The sequence below is a fragment of the Megalops cyprinoides genome, chromosome 5, assembly GCF_013368585.1.
Source record: "Megalops cyprinoides isolate fMegCyp1 chromosome 5, fMegCyp1.pri, whole genome shotgun sequence".
Lineage (NCBI taxonomy): Eukaryota > Metazoa > Chordata > Actinopteri > Elopiformes > Megalopidae > Megalops > Megalops cyprinoides.
Genome location: NC_050587.1, coordinates 5,247,587 through 5,267,179, shown reverse-complemented (window position 1 = coordinate 5,267,179; position 19,593 = coordinate 5,247,587). Strand labels below are relative to the sequence as shown.

At 41.5% G+C, this 19,593-nt stretch overlaps 1 protein-coding gene across 1 annotated transcript in view; it reads right to left on the bottom strand.

Moving 5' to 3' along the window:
* LOC118777942 (netrin receptor UNC5D-like) overlaps positions 1 to 19,593 on the bottom strand; it is a 172,706-nt gene that overhangs the window by 107,506 nt on the left and 45,607 nt on the right. The window lies entirely within an intron of this gene.

Below are 19,593 nucleotides of genomic sequence, written 5' to 3'. Positions count from 1 at the left end.
ACTGACAAAAGACCCACAGACTCGATCAAATGGTACAGATCACTGGAGCTGAAGGAGCTGATGGAGCTGAACAAGCCAACTTTAATGCTTTTAGAAAAACATGCATTTATAAAGCAATGGCACTTAGGAGAGTGAATACAAGGGTTTGTTTTCCAAGGAAAAATAGGCAATTCAGTCCTTTAACAACAACAACAAAAATGACCTCATACTGTACTTGTGAAGTATAATTAGCAATAATATTCTGCACTGCATATATGATGTATGAAAGAAACAAGAGCAAAAGACCTTAGTTAATAATGATTATTGTATTATAGCAGCATTGGTATTTATTACAGAAATGAAATAAACATCTCAGTAATTATGTGGATTGCAGGATCCCTTTTGCAATAATCTTCATACATCTCAGTCTATACATTGTTAGGAAAACGTCATTTTCATTACCTATAATTGAGTGAGGATGGCTTGAAGGTGTGTAATCGCTGAGTTCCAGGCTGAGAGATTAATTTCACATATTTAGTTAGTGAGATGATTTTACCATACCAATGTCAAATTCTTCACTTATCACACAGCCTAGTGGCAGCAATGTGTAGGGTAAGCTAACACAGAACCTAGCAATGTATAGGGTAAGTTAACACACAGCTTAGTGATGTGAAGGATATGTTAACATGCATCTTAGCAATGTGTAGGGTAGGTTAATACATAGCTTAGCCACATGTAGGATAAAATAACATGTTTAGGGTATGTAGTGTAAAGCTTTCTACTCTCTTGGGGTAGTGGAGGGTAGGGATTCTGTGAGCTTGAAGAATGGTTTTCAAACATGCTAAAAATAAAACAAAAGACCTGCTGAGGATTGGAGGTAAGAGAGACAAATTAGCAAGCAGCCCATTTTGAGTAGGGGCAAAGTCTAAATTTCAGCATACAGACTAATGTTTTGTTCCATTATTCAAAACATTAGTTGTTGGGAGACATCTCGCTTCAAATTCAGGTGTAATTGCAAAATCAAGTGTAATTGCAATTCTCACAACAAGGGCCTCCTTTACACACCACAGAGATTTAAACGCACTTTAGCTAACCTGGGTAAACATCTCACTTCACTGCTTTCTGTTACATATGACAACTTTAGCAGGGCTCATTACAGTCCCATCAAATGGTACACTACTGACGTGCTCCTTTTATTGAGCACGGAGACTCAGCATCTGTTTAAACCATGCATGTCACAAATGGCACAAAGCAAAGGATAATCATTTGTATTGACCATTATTCCCACCATTAGTGGCATTTTCTAGTAAGACGTTTTCTCTGATTGCACCTCATGCAGACCTGTGCTGAGGTAAACACACTTAAATTATGCACATTGGGAATGCAGTGCAGTTCCGTCAATAGAAAGCATTTTAATAGCAGCCAAAAGATCGCTGGGCTTTTCTCCGTCTCCAAGTCATACCTTTACATCTCCTTTTCAAATTAATTTGCTCTGTGTTGCCGTGAAATTTGCAGCAAAGGTCAATGCAAGACAGCGTAGATTAATGAGCTTAACTAGTTTAATAAGCTGCTGTAACATATATGACTGATGGCCGTTTCATCTGCTCTGCAATTCTAATCATCAGCATGCACAACTGCTCAACCAGAAAGATGATTGCTGCTGACAGATTCTTTATGTTGGGTGAGCAGTTCTGTGGGAAGCTGGTTATCAGTACATGAGCTGAATGAAAAGACTGGCAGCATGAGTCCATCCTTACAGGGATGTGCACCAGGTTATATATATATAGATAAATAACAGCTTGGCAATGGATTGTTTCAGCACAAAAGCTGACAGGAACCTGATGCCATTCAAATTTTGTAAAAGACACTTGATTATTTGGCATTTTAGACACATTATTTCAGGAATTCAGAAAAGTCCAGAAAACAAACACAGTTGGGGGCCTTTCCAACTTTCGTCATGTGCATACAGGGCACAATGGGAGAGCAGCCAAGTAGGCTGTAGGTCTTTGCAGGAAGAATAGTCAAACCTCTAACTCGATTCACATGGGGCTCAACAGGGTGAAAAAAAACAAGAAAAACAAGAAGATGTGGGAATGCTGGGATGAAGGGCTCAGAGCAGCATCAGCATCACAATGCTGTTGGGAGGCACATGGATCCTGAAAGAGGCTGGGATTTCATTGAACAAGAAAAGCCCATTAGTAAAATTGTTAGGCTGTCTAACCAGCTTTTCCAATCCAGCTCATGGATGGGATGAATGACTGGACTGAATTAAACTTTAATTATGTTGATGCCTTCACACAATTCTGGATTTAAAAGCACACTGGCCTCCCCCCTCCACCTGGAAAGCTGCAAGCAAAGAGGTCAGGAGGGGGGCTTTTTAAAATGTACCTCTTTTCAGGTACCAGTTTTTTTGTTTCTGTAGCAGAAGGGGGGGGGGGGGGGGGGGGTTCTTTGGGAGATATGGCCACTGAGGGAAAAGACACATGGGAGTGAAACACAATAATCTTGGGCAAACAGTAGTTCAGCAACAAATGGGTTTATTTCCCTATTCTTAGCCAGAATGACACCAAATAAATAAATAAAATACATATGTAGAAAACCACATGAATATGCACACATTTGAAGGGGTTGCTTTGACCGGATTTCACCCTATTCCCATCATAACGCAGAATCATATTAATATGTTAATATTTCAGAAAATATTTGAAAATATTTCAAATAAAAACAGGAAACAGGCATACATATTGCCATAATAAGCACTACAAAAATACAGGAGGGCAAATATAGTTTGTGAATTCAAATGTTTCATACATATTTAGCCATGGCAGGGAAAAAAAAAACATAACAAATAACAATCCATCAGTCAGTTTGAGAATATTAGAGTCAATTTTTCTGAACTCGGCACTTTAGTATATCTGCATCTTCCAAAGAAGCGGTGCTCCGTTGTTATCTTTGATCTTATCCTGAAAGGTGTGGATGCTATTCACAGCTTTCATTATGAGAGGTGTGGGGATGTCTGTCTTTGTCCTCTCGCTGCCATTATGGTGATGAATGGCCCGGTTGATTTCTCCCTCACAGTTTCTCAGCAGCCCCATGCTTGGCAGCATTCTACCTCCAATCTGCCACTTTGCTTTCTTTATCAACACAAGCATTCCCTTTCAAAAAAAGACCTGCACCTGAGGCCCTGACAGATTAATCAACAGGCCATTATTGGACCTTAATGTGTGAGGGTTTTTTTACCCTCCATTCAGAATTGTCATTTCAGCTTTTGAATGGCTTCAAGCTATCATCTGATACAAAATTATGTTTCGTGTATGGTAAATGAAACATCTCCCGAGCTGCAATTGTCCTGTCATCAAAAACAAGGTGTTTACCAACCAGGGGTGTCATTCACTGAGGAAAATGCTCATGTGTCGCACTGATGCTCTTTGTGAGAGTCTTTACTAGACTATGCAAAATGAATGGCATGAAAGGCATCATCATTACTTGATTCAGCTGAAAATCTCCCCACTCAGAAACTGGTCTCGTTGTTAAGATGAATGGATGGACCAACAACTTTGCTGAGGCTTCCCAAACCCAACAATTTCATTGGATTGAATACAACTTTCCACATCCCCATATCAACTTAAAATGCTGTTGACAAATGAATGAATGAATGTAATGTAATGACAACACTCTGCATGATATCCAGCCAGGTGAAATTGCTGAGGAAATTTTGATTATCATTATCATTCATACAGTTTTTAAACCTTAATTAGCTGTGAGTGTGTACTGGTATGCCATGAAGCTGATTATCCACATGGGAGAACTATACAAAGATATAATGTGAAACAAACTGTGGCTTCTGTGACCGCAAAGCACAACCATGTTTGCAATAACTGATGACATTACAAGGCTAACCTGTGTTTAGTAGCAAGATGTAAATTTCAATAGAATATGTATATATATATAAAAAAAAAACATCACCACTTTGAATTTAGGCTCTTAATCTGCGTGAATCTGCAAAACTGTGAGTCTTTTGATATTACAACTTATGTAAGTAAGTCACAAAAGTGGTTGTGCTACTATCAACATATGGGAACGTGTATACAAATCCATTGTGAGTACAACTATATAATATGACATTCAATCTCAAAGTCACAACTGTGTCTGTAGCTGGAGCTATTTACCTGCCACCACTCTTTCTTGGGTCATGAAGATGGGTTTATATCAATATGTTTGTCCCTTTCTTCATAACTCTGGAGAAGGCATTAGATTAAATTAGGTGTCAGTCTGAAGCACCCTTGGGATGCTCCTTTTTTGGAAGCATGGATTCCTCCTGGGCCTGACAGACCCTTCCTAAGCTTTCCAAAACAATTAAACATTTCTATACAGACCTTTTTGGGTTTTTCTGTCTTTTTGACTTTTCCTTCCAAGAAAAGCTGCCTTGTACTTGAACAAAGTCAATTTCAGCAGGAGAAGTAGAGAGTGGAGTTGAAGCTGAATGCTGAGACAGATAAGGACTGCATCTGCTGGCCTCCTCCTGACTGCCCTATAGAAAGGGAGCAGATGCAGTCCTCTGTACCCATGACTGTCGAAAGGGAAATGAGGAAGGATTTTCACAGAAGTGCAGGATTACTTGCCAGTTTGTTTGTTTTTTTTTCTTCCCTACTATATATTCTATAAGACAACACAAGTGTGGATATCTACGCCACAGAAGTGATACCTTCAATCCCAGGCAGCAAGAGTGGACTCTTGCATCTTTGCTCTTCAAATGAGTATGGGTGTCATGGACTCTTGGGTCATTTTATTATTGCAGCGTATAAACAGATATTGATCTGGGGAACAGTCAGAGGTCAGCAACTTTATTGACAAGAGAATTCATGCGCGTCTTGTTGATGGATGCACCCGTCAGCAAAGAAACACCAATGACATCAGAAAAAAGATACAGAATGACTGCAATGACCATGACATTTGGTTACTGCTTTAGAAGACATCTTCTTATAGAGCGTCTGCCTATGAAGACATTGGCATGTTCATTCCTAACTTTGTGCAGCTGGAATGTGGAAAGCCTTAATAACCCTGTTCAAGCTGGAATTCTAATTCATCAGGGTTAACCAGGTCTGACAGATACCCCATGCATTAATCTGCTAATGAGTTGTGTGTGATACTTGTAATACGGTGTGATATGTTTTAATGAGATATCTAGGGGGCCAATTGTCCATAACTAATTGTCATATGTTAATCAGCATATCCAAATGAATAGAGAAGATGAATAAGCTCATTTATTTCATTTCTGAGTTGCAAAGCCCTACATTCAAAAAATGATTAATGAAAAAAAAGATAATTTATTCTAATATTGGTACTTTGTTTAGAAATGCCAGCTTAATTTGAAGACCACCTTCATTTGGACATTCACTTGATGCTGTGAGTATGAGTTTCGGTAGAGACTTTACAAAGACTTACACTGACAGGTTGGTTATGTGTCCTTTTAGGGACGTGTAACAATGTGTTCGGGGGAGATGGTTTGTGTTGATTTCAATGACTCAGGCAATCTGTGAATCATACAGCCATCCACTGTGGTTTAATTAAGGCAGGATGAGCAAATGCTTTGCATATTTTATCACATCAAACTATTCCTCCAATAATCCTGCAATGCCCTTATGCAATATTTCAAATACTAAAAAATTCATTATCTTTACATTTTGCATTTCCTGAAATTGTTATGGCAAGAATCCTATAAGCAGTGTTGTTCACACAAGCAAATCTAAATAAACAGCTTTGCTTGGTTTGTGACATTGCAGAATGTACCTATACCCATTACTGGACTGATTAAACTGATCAAATACACAAAAAGAAAAAAAGACATGAATCATCAAAGAGGAAAGATGTGCAGTGTAAACAGCACTGCATGCATTTTGGTTTATCTTATGTGAAAAAGCCAGGCACCAATCCAGCTCCACGGTAAAAGAACCTGAGACATTCACAGAATCACACAGAGCCGAGATCAACCACAGACCAGAATGGAGGAGGAAGTTATATTTATGGTGCAACCCACACTGATGCTCAGCAACCTGCATCACTGTTCCGCAAATAGGATGAATATCATTCAGCCTTATGAAGGTAAAAGACTGTTAAATTAAATGTAGATCAGGGAAGATGACACTGAGACACATTAAAATTCCATTGCCTCGCTCACGGCCATTAGCCAGCGCCTTCAAAGTGAGGAGGGAAGGATCAGGTGCTACAGCGTGTTACCCGAATACCAATTCCCCTGCAATCTTTCTTTGTTTCCCTCTCACCTTGTTGTGCATCTGATCTATGCTACGATAATGGGACAGTGGGACACAACACTGCCGCCGAACATGTCCGCAAAACACAGAACATGTCCTGCAGCGCTGTCGTTGTGACGTTGTGATAAACTACGAAGAATGGCAACCTCTTGGTAAGTATTCGCCGATTACAACATTTTATCTAACTCAACTGCCAGCTGGAATGTAGCAAAGCCGGCTCAAATTTTCAAATGCTACTTTGTCTTGTATAGGTTGTGAGAAAGTGCCATTTTTTTTAATTAGTGAAAAACTGTAACTTCGTGCACCAGAGCTAAATGGTGTATATGTGCATATGTCCTCCACTCAGGGCTAAGAAGTGTGAAAAACCGTGAGAAGAAAACATTTGGAGGCTGTTAGAGGCAATCCATGCTGGTTCACTGGTAGGTCAGTGCACTGAAAAATGAATAACTGGCTATATGAAACCCGTCAGGGGATTGAGCTGACCCCAGAACACCATACCGAGCCTTGCTTCAGTGATACAGCAGCACCTTCTAACCACTCAAAGATCGGCAAGCACTTGGTGCCCTACTGATGGCAAGGTTGCTGCAGCCATCAGGCGAATAATCAGACTGCCGCATGACATTAGAAGGCAGAGTTCATTCTCAGACCGCAAATGACAAAGAGCATTGCCCCTAGTTGCTTGCTGCCCAAAGCTCAATCCATATTCCTTAATGCATGCTTCCCACATACGTAGTTTGTTCAAGATGAACATAAACAAGAGGCCACATTCTCTTTTCCTAATTTACATGTCCATTATCATTGTGATAGTTAGCCATGGGCAATCAGTTTCAGGACTATAAATGAGGCATCACAGTGTATTCTCATTAGGACATTTTGCACTGCCCCATTAGTCAGATGGGGTGTGGGACCATACTGTCATCCAGTATCGCAATGGAGACACTGAGGCATTCAACAGGAAATGACCTCAGTGGCTCTCATGGCTCTAGTGTTTACTGTCCTGTGGTCATTAATGGACAGGAAGCTTCAGATTTTGGTAATAGGTTGGCAACAGTGTGCTGTTAAAGGGCACCAAAGACAGTCAAATGAAGGTGAAAGTCAGCTGGGTAAAACTGGAGATATGCATATTGATATTAATGTCACAAAGTACATGTGGTATGCTTTAAAATAAAGTAATGGTAGGAATTCGAATTACTTATTGGGCACCAGTATCTGCCATTTATATAGGATGGATTATCTTTGGTCCAAGTCATGTGAAGTTGAGTATTTTTCCTCCGTTGTTGGTGGTAAGATTGTAGAGAAGGCAGCTCCCACTGTTTGGTGGCTGTCAGATGGTCCCACTTGACCCCAACAGCCTGGAGGGCTTTCAGGACCGCGGACAGCTGCAGCCTCACACAAAGGCACCATCACGTGCTTAAGAAATACAATCTATCGACTACTGTACTATAGACTCCTGCTGGAAACTGAACAGAACACTTTAATGTCAAAACGATTCAAGGACTGATATCAGGAGATTTCTATTGGCGCTTGTGTAGAAAAATCCCACTGACACCTGATCAGAGGCAGAATTCCGCCTCTGACCCCCCCCCCCCCCCCCCCAAGCATGCAATTCAGTGAATGCCAATTGCAAACGGAGCAAATCTGTGCCAACCAATGGATGTTGCAATCTTTGCCTGTTCTGCAACATCTGTTTGGACACATTGGATTGCATGAGGTCAGTATACAATTATACCATCAGCTGTTTCCATAACAAATAGGGAGATTTTTTTTTCTGAATATAATAGGAAAACACAAGTATCAAGTATTGCTATGCTATGCTGTGTTTAGAAAATGCAATACAGCAAAATGCCAAGAGGCTTTAAAAAAGCTTAAAAGGCTTTACAGCTGGGTGATTCCTGACATATTTTGCCTGGAAATCATGAGGAGGCTATGAGTTTGTGTTAAGGGGATACAAGTTGTACATGGAGGAGAAGCAAAAGGAAAAAGGCTAACACACACAAATAAAATTTGGGACTGACGCAAGCCTTTTCAAATCTAACCAGATCAGGGCGGTAGAGGCAACCAGAGTCCATTACAACCCAATTACATCCATCAAGCAGGCCCGCTCGCTTGTGAACACCGGTATTTAATCCACAAAGAGAAACTAATGAGAAATTTGAAAATGGAATCCACACCTCGATAACTTTGGAGGGATTTGCCGGGATTAATGAACTGCCAACTACACCATCAACATGCTAACACACATTCCTCGCTGGACCCATTCAGCATCCAGAGAAGGCAAGGCACACTGCCTCTGCCTGCTCCTCACGCTCACACTCCTCTACAAAGCTTGAAAGCAACCTTCTCTCTTTCCCTGTCTCTCTTTCTATGTACAAGGGACATCTATAAACAATAACAACAACAAAACCTAACTTGATGGTAATTTTAATGACTTCACAAAACTATCTTTACCATTATGAGTGGGTCAAATTTTATTCATTTTATAAGTACAGTTATATATTAAAAAGGGTGCCTCTGGGTTTCAAACTTTCAAAATTTCTCAAGGCATTCTCAATCTGTTCCATGGAAATGCATGTGGCTCTGAGCAATCTCGTATCCATAAAATAATCATTCATAAAATGAATATCTTGCCATCAGCCTTTTTGACTGTATTAATGTATTTCTCCCCCAATCTGAGCCTGCGAGGTGACTGCGATGTGAACATCTGTCCAAAGATGGGGAAAGATCTGACCAACAGGCTTTGCTGCTGCTTCAGAGGCAACTGGCCCAGAGTCTGAGGGCCCAGTTCAAATGAACCAAAATGATACGCATCACATGGGGGCTGTATCCTCCCTGCTTGCAGACTCAGTATCTCTGACAGTGAGGTAAATCCTGCTTTAAATACGGAGGTCCTGCAGGGAGGTTCCTGGAAACCATGGCAAAACAAAGGTGCAGAAGCTCGTTACCCATGGAAAGCTGCCAGGATCAGCGGCGCCTTGGAAAAAAGGCCCATTCTCTTAATCACATGATGGCTCTGACAGCAGCAAGGCCGATGGGCTGAGTGGATCTTTACACGAGCCCCCGAGGAGCGACGTGTGCACCTGAAGCCCTGCATGTCTGACAGAAGCTCTTTAAAGCCACATGCCATCTCTCCACTTCAGATGCATATCATCCAGTGCTTCTCCAGTCTCCCCTGCCCCTGGAGGGGCTGAAATGGCTGGAAAGGAGCTTCATTCAGGCTGCCACTGTCTTTCTCTCAGAGAGTACTGTACTCTGAAATGTGACTCAGGCTCCTTAGTGCCAGCAGCACTGTTGGAGACATTGTTAAGGGGTGAGATCATCCATGAGGAAATATTGATACTTCTGACATGGAGTTGATATATACAGCACCAGCATTACAACCAGTCTGGCTTCCAAATGCACTTTGAGCAGCACTGCATTCCCATAACTCTCAGAAAACACTGTCAGTAACGAGGGGCCGAATCTGAGGCAGGCTCTTGCATCACACTGTGCAGATTCATTGTAGGAAAAGGTACTGTGCAACACCTTGCTGCTGGGCTACACCTCTTCTGACCACAGGCACCAGACTCTTAAAATGTACTTTACTGGGAGTCTCACATTAATACAGGGCATATTCAATTTAAGACACTTCACTATTTGATCAGGAGAAAGTGTGATGCAGATTACAGCAGCATTCTTTTCCAAGTGAGGCTGAATATTTGCAGATTTAATAAAATGCGCATTGAGCAGCTGAAGCCTAATGGAGCAGGATGCTAAATGACTGGAGTGAGCTTCTGCAGGTGCCATCGTTCTCAGCCCCCCTCAGAAGGCTGGTCCCAGAGTTAAGGGTTGCCTCGCGTGCTCCGTTACCAGATGGTTACAGTTAATTTGTAACACTTCATCTAGCAGGGGACAGACTTTGTTTCAATTAACCTGTTGATCCATAAAAGCACCATCAGTCCGAGATGTTGTTCAGACATGTAAATGAGGGAACTGTACTCCCCTGCTACAGACTAAGTAGTCCCCATGTCTGGGACCCCATCATTGACTTCTCACCACAATGCTACTGAAGAAGCCCGCTAGCAGGTGCTTGGGGATAATAATAATAATTATATTATTCAAAAAGAAGAAGATGATAAAGATGATGATTAGTAAGAAGAGGAGGAGGAAGAAGGTCTATTACAGTGAAAGCTTTTATTGTATATGACCAAACAAAGGACTCAGCAAACCCTCACATTTGCCTTAACAGGTTGTCAACCAAGACAATTTTCATTTTCCTTCATAAATCTATTCAGAAGTGTAATGGAAAAAATGTGAAGACATTTTTATTGACTGGCAGGTTTCTGCTCTGTTCTGTTCCCAACAGTGGACCTCATAACAGGCCACAGAAAAGTACAATACTGTTTCCTTAATGGTGATGCAATGCAGAGGTAGAGACAATCTACCCAGAGGCCTTCTCGGTAGACAGATCTTTGCCTCACTTCTAAACCTTGACGCTGAGACTAAAGTAAGTTTGATTTTGGTGCATTGTGCCAAGAACAACTGGAGTTTAACAACAGAACCAAAATAGCTGCATGAATCAACAGTGCAGTCTTAACAGCAGTTACCAGAGGGGGAGAGACAGTGACATACTTTATTTACTTATTAGGAACGCGTTTTACCATTAAAAAGAGAACTGAAAACATTTCAGTTGCTTATTACATTAGCACCAACAACTTCAGATCATCAGCTACAGTCATTAGGTGATGTGTTGATTCGATTTTGAATAGAAGGGGGTGTGTAAAGTGAGTGTTTTATCTTGATAAAAGAATTCATTTATTGATGGCAAAAAAACTCTTTGCTAGACAACATGCTAGAAGGACAATATTGGAACTTTAAATAGCTTCTAGTTCCTTATAAATGGCCTTTGATCAAAATGATAAAATGATTACATTACAATACAGCTTATTTGAATTTATGATTGATGCTTTTATGGTTATGAGAGCCTAAACCCTCTTTCTCAGTCCTGCATTTCTTTGATAAATTCAGCAGCCCTTTGTGTCCACGTGGGTGTGTGCGTGTGTATGCACGCTTGAGGCTGAATCGAGAGTCAAGAGACTGAGCCATGTTGTCACTTTTTTTTTTTAAACAGGAACCTGAGCTCGTTCCCATCGCCTGCGACAGCAGCGCTGAAATTAAGGGAGTTGCGGCGGCAGTCCCGCTCCATCACTCTGCAGCTGCGCACCCCTGACACAGCCAGGAGGCTGCTGCACCCCCCCTCTGATAAATATTACAGCTGTGCCTTAAACTGCGAGCCGCCGAGGTCTCTGAGACGTCCCGCTTCATCTGCTACAGACATCAAAGTGATGGGCCACATGCCAGCACTAGATTACACAGCTTCACTGTTCCCATCTGAAGCTGACTGACATGTCAATACGATTTCTGAAAAAAATAATAAAAAAGTTACCATAGGATATCAATTTCCTGTGGTGTGGGGGTGAGGCAGGCTTTCTGAAACCCCCCAAATTACAGGGCACAGCTCAAATTCCCACCTTCTTCGCTCGATTGCAGTGATACGGGAAGGCCTGCTGAAATAAAATACTGTGTCCACCTACTTGGGAACCATCTCATCTCCCACTGTCCAGCTTTTCTGAAAGTACTCATGCAGAGAGAAAAACGACCTAGATTTCCTTAGTCTGGCATTACGCACAGCCTGGGAAACAAATTCATTTAACAGCAAATTACAAGTTGGTTAGCTGTCTTGCACTGTTTGAGAAATACAGGAGTGGGAATGGGAGGTGGCTTTTTCAGGCATATTGATGTGTTGATGTGTGACTGTACAAAAATCACACTGGAAATTTAATTCATACTGTCAATTGACCACAATGGCAAAATAATATGCTCGGCGAACATACATGGCAGATCAGCAGGGCTTACTAAATGCTTACAGGGTCTGAAAGAATCTATTAATGTCAAAAATAATGGCAGAGAAAAGTGAAGGAAATGTTGATGAGTAGTGCGTAATTATAGCTGTTTGTCATTCAAATTTCCTTAAAAATCTTTGCAAAACACACTGCTACTTTGACATAAAAATTTGCAGAAATGTTTTAGGAACCTTGGTAATGGAATTTTGTTGAACTTTATCCTGCAATTTGTCTCAGTGTTCAAACAGGCAATTTCACAAGGTTTTTTTTTTTTTTTTTTTTTTAAACCACAGAATATTTCTGTGTATATTACTGTCGTCTTGTTGAGGATGGTCAAAGCATACAGAGACACACCACTTCATCTCAAGAGCTTGCCCTAACTACAGAGATGTCCCTCATGTTCCATAGGTTAAAAAGGTTTGGCTTCAGACAAAGTGGGATTTATAATTGACACTCCATTACTGCAAACCGCATAGGAGCTACTCTTTCTGAGACAACATAAGGGCTGTAATGGGGACGGATCAGGGCCGAAAATTGTCATTGTTATTCACTTTATAGATCTCAGCCTCTCTGACCCCCTCTCTGAGATTATGCAGGCTAAGTGAAGGTAATCGGGTTATTCACAAATCTGTGGAGAAGAGGCTAATGTAGATCAAGTGGTATGGGACACACTCCACACACCGGGGAGTGCTGAGAAGAAGCCATCTAACGCCTGCCTCCCATTGACTGTTGGTCCCCAACCTCGGTACGCTGTGTTCTGGTTGTCCAATTCAATGCCGGTCTGATCCATGGCCATATTAAATCAAGCAATCAACGCGCTGATGTCAAAAGGAGTGATTAAACTGGAGAGCGGCTTTTACAAGCAGCAGAGAAACCCTTTGCTTTCAACGCGCTGCTTACTTTTCCCTCCCAATTTCTCAGCACTAGGTCTTTCATAACAAGGTCAATAAATTACCCTGAAGGTTCCGTTCCCAACTACTCACTTTTTCCCTTTGAAATACCTGCCCTAAATCTTCACAAACAGCCTTGACACCTCCATCTTTAATGCTGCGAGTGCCAATTTGTGAGGCCTACTGCTTACTGGAGAGAGCTCCAGCACAAATCCTCTTTAGAAAGGAGGGGAAAAAAATGGAGGTTGAGGTTTTCAAAAGCTATTCTTGCTTTTACGGCAGTTTCCACCACAAGATTTTGGTCTCTCAGGGCCCCAAAAGCATGCGCAAGACTTATTCAATGTTTGCATTATCTCTTGGGATGCAAAGTGCGAGTCATATCGTTGTCAGCAGTTTCTTCATGAAGGGAAACCAAAAGCTCGCTCCTGATAATGCCAGACAGAAATAAAGACTGTGCCTGAATGCTATTGGCAAGGTAACATGAATTTTTTTGCCAAAGCAAGAGTATTTTCCATAACAAGTGATGTACACTCTGCACTGCTCAAAACAGCATGCACTGTATGGGTAATCATCTCAGGCAGAATGCGTAGAGGCTCCTTCAGTGAGCATCCAATTCGATTCCGTGTGACAGGAGACTCCAGGTGGTTTCATTTTCTTTGAGGTATTGTATCAGCATACATGCAGACTCTGCCTGGGACTGATGTGTGCACAGCGTGGGGACATGTTCATTGCTACAGCTCAATTAAAAGCACATACTGAGTGGAGGGCTTGCTGGGATAGCCCTGGTCAAATGCTATTGTTACCTCATTAGAAACCTGCATCCTTCCTCCGAAATTGGGAAGCTTGGGATGTCTTGCAGCTAAATCTGCTTTGATGTTTCGTGTGGAGAACAAAAAAGACAGCGACACCCCAAATGAGAGAATTATGCAAATCCAAAAAATGTTAATGACATCCCAAGGGTCAGTTCCGCTCCTTTCTCAGATCCCCAACTTTAATCTGCTTCTGTTTTGAAGCGGTCTGATTTATGGTAGCCGCCAAATTGTGGTACTTACAATGCTTAGAAATAATCAGTGCTGCGCATTCGGAAACATTACTTGCTCTCCCTTGTAATCAAAAGTTACATAAACCCTTTCATTTTTAAGTAATTGCTAAGACTACCACTGCCCCAAGGCTGAATCACAAAAGCAAATGAAGCTGTCAAATGATGGATCTCTGCACTAAGTTTCACTTCTGAAAGAAAGACAAAGACAAACATGGGAGCTACAAAACAGTAGCCAATCATTTGAAATCATGTTAATTTGGAGATGAAATGGAAATGAAACAACTACAGCACAGGTATTTGTAAGTTCTACTATAAAGTAGTTCAAACTTCTGTAGCACTGCAGTACCAGCATTGTACAAAACCCATTTTATTATCACAGTGTGTGGTCGGTTAAAAGTAGAATTATGTTTGATCTGTCTGGATTAATAAAAATACTCAAATCCAACACCCACAAAATATATTATTGTACATATAAATGCTTCTACTAAGAAATAAACAGTTTTTTTTTTTCCTGAGATGACAGCAGGGAGATCATATCAGTAATTGTCATGCACTTTATTCGTCCTGACATGCCAGCTTCAATAACAGTCAACACTGTGCAAGGGGCCTCCTGTGGACATTGATTAAAGCCAGACACACCCAGCTCAAACGGCAATAATCCATTATCCAGGACATTCATGTTGATGCAATTCCCAGCCAACTGACTCTGTGCTCAATACGCATCGGCCTTTGCTTATTCACGTCCCTGTTTCCCTTGTGCTTTTGTTCCTGGGTTACATCACCGAACCTGACAAAGTACACAATGCTGTGGTATCATATTTTACAGAACAATAACTGAGTGAACACAAGATGCAAACTGTTCTGGTGCTGCGAAAGCCAAATAAAAAGCAGACGTGGTTATCAACTGTGAAATAAAAAAAAAAGAGCTCAGCGTTGAGGATGATTTTAAAATGTGAAAACTCAAATGAATAAACCCTTGAAATAAATAGAACAGATAGATAAGCAAAGAACTCTGAATTTACCACCACAAATACCAACACATTAACCTAAACTGCTCTGTCTATTATATCATATGGCAAGTTTCCTGTTGTTTTCAGCAGTTACATTCTGTAGGGAAAAAGCCACTCTGAAACAAGATCATTAAAAATAATATTAATTAAGTCAGAAATGTCCTCCAGATCTGCTTAAAAAAAGAAAGAAAAACACAGAATATCAATTTCATATGTTTGGCACGACTAACTTCCCTGAAGAGCAAACTGCTGAGTAAGAGATCCTTCAGGGTAATACTTAGTGTCTATGGACCATGGACAGTGGATCATCTTTTCACTTTCAGCACACCCACACAAAAAATCTATTTCGTTTTAATTATATTTACTACTTCATATTTTAGATTAAATTATGCATGCACAAGTATATATATGGGAAGTTGTAGTGAGAAGCTAATGAGAGAGGGAGAAAATGAAGACATAAATGGACGCATATCACATAATCGCACCAAGAAATCTGGACTTTGGAAGACTTAGTGAATGAAATGTAGTGGAAAACAGGCCTGGGACTAATTATTTATTATCAGTCTCCTCTCTCTGAGACTCAACGCTGCAGCAACGCCCTTCAGCTCTGGCATTTCAAAGCAGAACGATGATGGCAGGTGACACATGGTTGGCCAGATTAGCATGGGAAACTAGGTCATTCTCAATCGGTATCATTTCTGCATGTAAATCAACCATGTGGAAAACCACTGGTTACACAAAACAGCTGCCAATGCCGGAATGTTCTCTATGATTTTACTCACGTGTGCAAAATGAAATTGACTTCCCCTTCCCCTTTCTATAAATTTGACATATTGGTCACTGAATAAGGATGCGTAGGGGGCCAGGGGTTAAAATAGTGGCATTCAAATAAAGTGTGTGTCCATTTATGTTAAATGAAGACACTTATGTGGAATACCTGAGGAACATGCAAGTAGCATTTTGTAAAGTTGTGATTTTTTTTTTCCTTTTTTGGTGCACTCTATCTGCTGTAGCTGCTAGGATGGATGTGAGGGTTTTAAAAGTGTCGGATGTTCACACTTGGGCTGCTACATTTCCAAAGAAATTCATACCAGTCTCCCTGGACAATGGCTTCGGCCAGGCAAATAAATATGAATAAGAGCTTTCTGTCAGTAGTTTGCCATTTCATTCTCCTCGCTCTCTCAATCAGCTCACCTAGCTGGGCTGTTAAGGCATAACCCAGAGGCTGCAGTGCTTCCACTCAATACTTCTCCATCCATGGGATTCACCATCGAGCAGCAGGAAAAATAACGTGGGGGGCCCACACATTAATGCCAGCCATCATTAAAGTTGCATTTTAAACCCCTTAAATTCTCGGAATAAGAAGCTATCAGTTTCAGATGAGAGGAAGCCTCGTGTAAGCTCTCCTCTGGGAGCGTGAAGGAGGGGTGGGGGAACTGAGGAGGCAACCCACTGGTCCCGTCTGGGGTTACTATGGCGATTCACATCCCAGAGCTTAAAAGTAAAGGACTCTAGGCCTGACGATCATCTGTTTGAATCCTCTCAGAGGGACCCTGTCATGTCTTACCTCAAACCTGGTTTGCTTCAGTAAAAATCCATCTGTACAGAGGTGTTTAGCTTTGTAAGATGCCATGATTACAGATTGCTGCTAAGTAAAAATGCAAAAAAGTGAGGTGGGGGTATACTATCTGAAGATTAGGGGTTCAGCACCCAACCCAGTCTTACCAAAGGCTTAAAGTGATGGATTGTGGGTAAGGACCCTGCAACAGACTGGTGTCCTGACCAGGGGAAACCTGTGGGAACTTGGACTCATTTAGAAAATGTTCTGTGAGGACACGAAAGAGAACATGCCTCTCTCTTTCTGCCAGTCTCAGACAATAACATTTCTTCTGTCTAGCTGTATGTCACAAGCTATAAATAGTTCAGCAGCTAGCCAGCAATGTCTGACTTATTCTGGTAAAATGGTGTACACTTGGCAAGGCTGTAGCAAGGCAGGATGTAGCATTTTCTTCACACTATATTGAAAGACTTAAGCACCTGTTAGATGATGTTAATGTTGCAGTAGCCAAAACATATTTGGTGCATTTTTTACTTACAGGTGTGTACAAGACAAGGAATTTTTGTAACTTTTATTTTACCCCCCCCCCCCCCCCCTTAATAACCTAATTAAATCAAGCTTGATAAGGCTACCTTGCGTAGCCACCAGAACTGTAGCAGTTAGTTATTCATTGTTCTTCCGTAATACATGCCATGACTTCATACTTCATAAATACACTGACCACAAGACGCTGATGAAAATAACTTGAAAAAAGAAATTGGCATACACAGTATACAGTTCCTTAAAGTTAGAAAAGATGGCATCATCAGTTTTAATATCCAAATTCGCCACTCAATTAATTTGCTAATAACTATTTAGGGAAGCTGTAAAGATAATATCATTTTACAAGCTGAATTTCGAAAGCCAGCCAAGCTGAGAGCCGGAACATTGCCATGTCTGCAGACCAGCAGTTCACACATCCTTCCTCCCCCCCCCACCCCCCTGCCCTCTTTCTTTCTGCTCAGACGCCATCCGCGCTGCAAGCAGCTGGAGAAAGAGGAGAACTCAGAATGCCCAGACAATCGCTCTTTTCAACCTGCTGCCTGCCAAGCCGACACGCTGGCACCGCCACTGTGGCAGTGTAATTCCTACACGCTGGGCTTTCTCACAGTTTTAGTGGCAGGAGCACTGGGATGTGACTTAAAGAAGTGCTATCTGTGGTCAGTGTAATAAATCAAAGTTCCTACTTGCAGCCCATGCGATAGATACCTGTGCACTGGTCTTGCACCTCCTGCAACTTCCTTCACAGTATGTCTGAACACAGGAACAGAGGAACAGCGGGTGGGATCATGGTCTTAGAAGCATGTTTCAAATATTGATTGCTGCAAAGCAGATTACAACAGGTAGGGGTCAGTGCTTTGGTTATAGTCATACAGTGCTGCTCAAACGACACCTCAGGTTACGGCATAGAGGACAGCGGTCAGAGAAATAACCTGCTGAATTTTCCATGGTCATATCAACCGACCAGGCTAATTCAGTCCTCCCCCATCTGCTTTTGTGTATTTGTGTATCTGTGTGTTTGTGAGTGTGTATGAGAGAGAGGGTGAGAGAGAGGGTTATTTGTATGGCTTATGTATAAGACACACAGGAATGAAGCAGAGGGTTAGATACTACTCCCACTGCAGCCTTGGCCTTCTTTATTCCTTATGCAGTTTGTAAAGCCATCTGGGAGCAAACAGCCCATCTCCCCTGCCATGTGCAAGGGGTGAGGATTAAGACTGAGGAAGTAATAGGATCGCTACAAATCAAGCTGGCTAAAAAGTGTCTGCTGGTGAGAGCTTACTGACTTAATGACTCCACTGCCTCACCCAGACACAGCCAGCATCAGAAATGGCTAAGACCCATTAAAAAAGGAGCATTCAAACTCAGGCCATTTTCAAATGTTGTCTCCATAAAGCAGCAAATGAATATGAATGACCAGAGAGTCTATTCTACAGTTTCACTGCGACGTAGTGAATCCTAAATATTAGGGATCTTATAACTGTGAGGGTGCAGGTTTGAATTTTGGCTGGGATGCAGCTAGGGTAACCCTGGGCTCGGTAATTAAACCGTACTATATCAGTAAACCATCCTGCTGTATATATGGATGATATGTAAACTATGTATGTACCCTGGAAGTCACCTGGGACCTGCACAGGAAATTAATAAGCAGGAAGTAGAGGCAGGGAAGGAGAGGAGAAAAGGGAAACGAGAAGGAGTAAGATAAAAAAAGAGAGAGAAATAAAAGGATGTTACAACTCTTTACACACAGCTCTCTGCTTATGCTCTGCAGGGGGTGGAGCTCCAGTGCCTCTCCCCCATGCTCTCCTAAACTCAGGCCTCCCTGCAAAAACACCAACTAACATTATTACACAGGCAATGGGCCAGCGAAAGACACAAATTACACCAGCTGTACAAAGGCCCCAAAAAAGGCCCTTATTCCCTGAATCCTTCTTAAATCACAAAGGGAGTTACAAATGAACATGCTCCACTAATTACAGAGTTAAAGGTAGGGATAACCCCAGGTTCTCAAAGGAACTGTCCAAGGTTATGCATGGTAGAAACTGCTTGGGTTCTTCAGAATTAAACGTGTAGCTCTTAGAAATAGTAAGAGAAGTATCTCAGTGTATTACTTATCAGCTACTACTGAAAATCTAAACAATCCTTTCAATTTTGGAAAGCAAGTAAACTACTGAATGCAGATTTTAATGATGATGTACCATGATGTATGGAATCTATGACAATCTAAAAGAACTGAATTCTTGCACTATTTTAATGATCATTATGTTTTCTCTGCTCCTCTGTTTAAGATTGCAGGCTTTCACTGTAGCGGTGTACTGGTAAGAAAAGGTCAGTCTTTTTTTGCCATTTCTGTTTCTGAGGTGTGCAAAACTAGGCATAAAAAAGGCTGCTGGTCCTGACAGTTTGGATCCATATCTATTGAC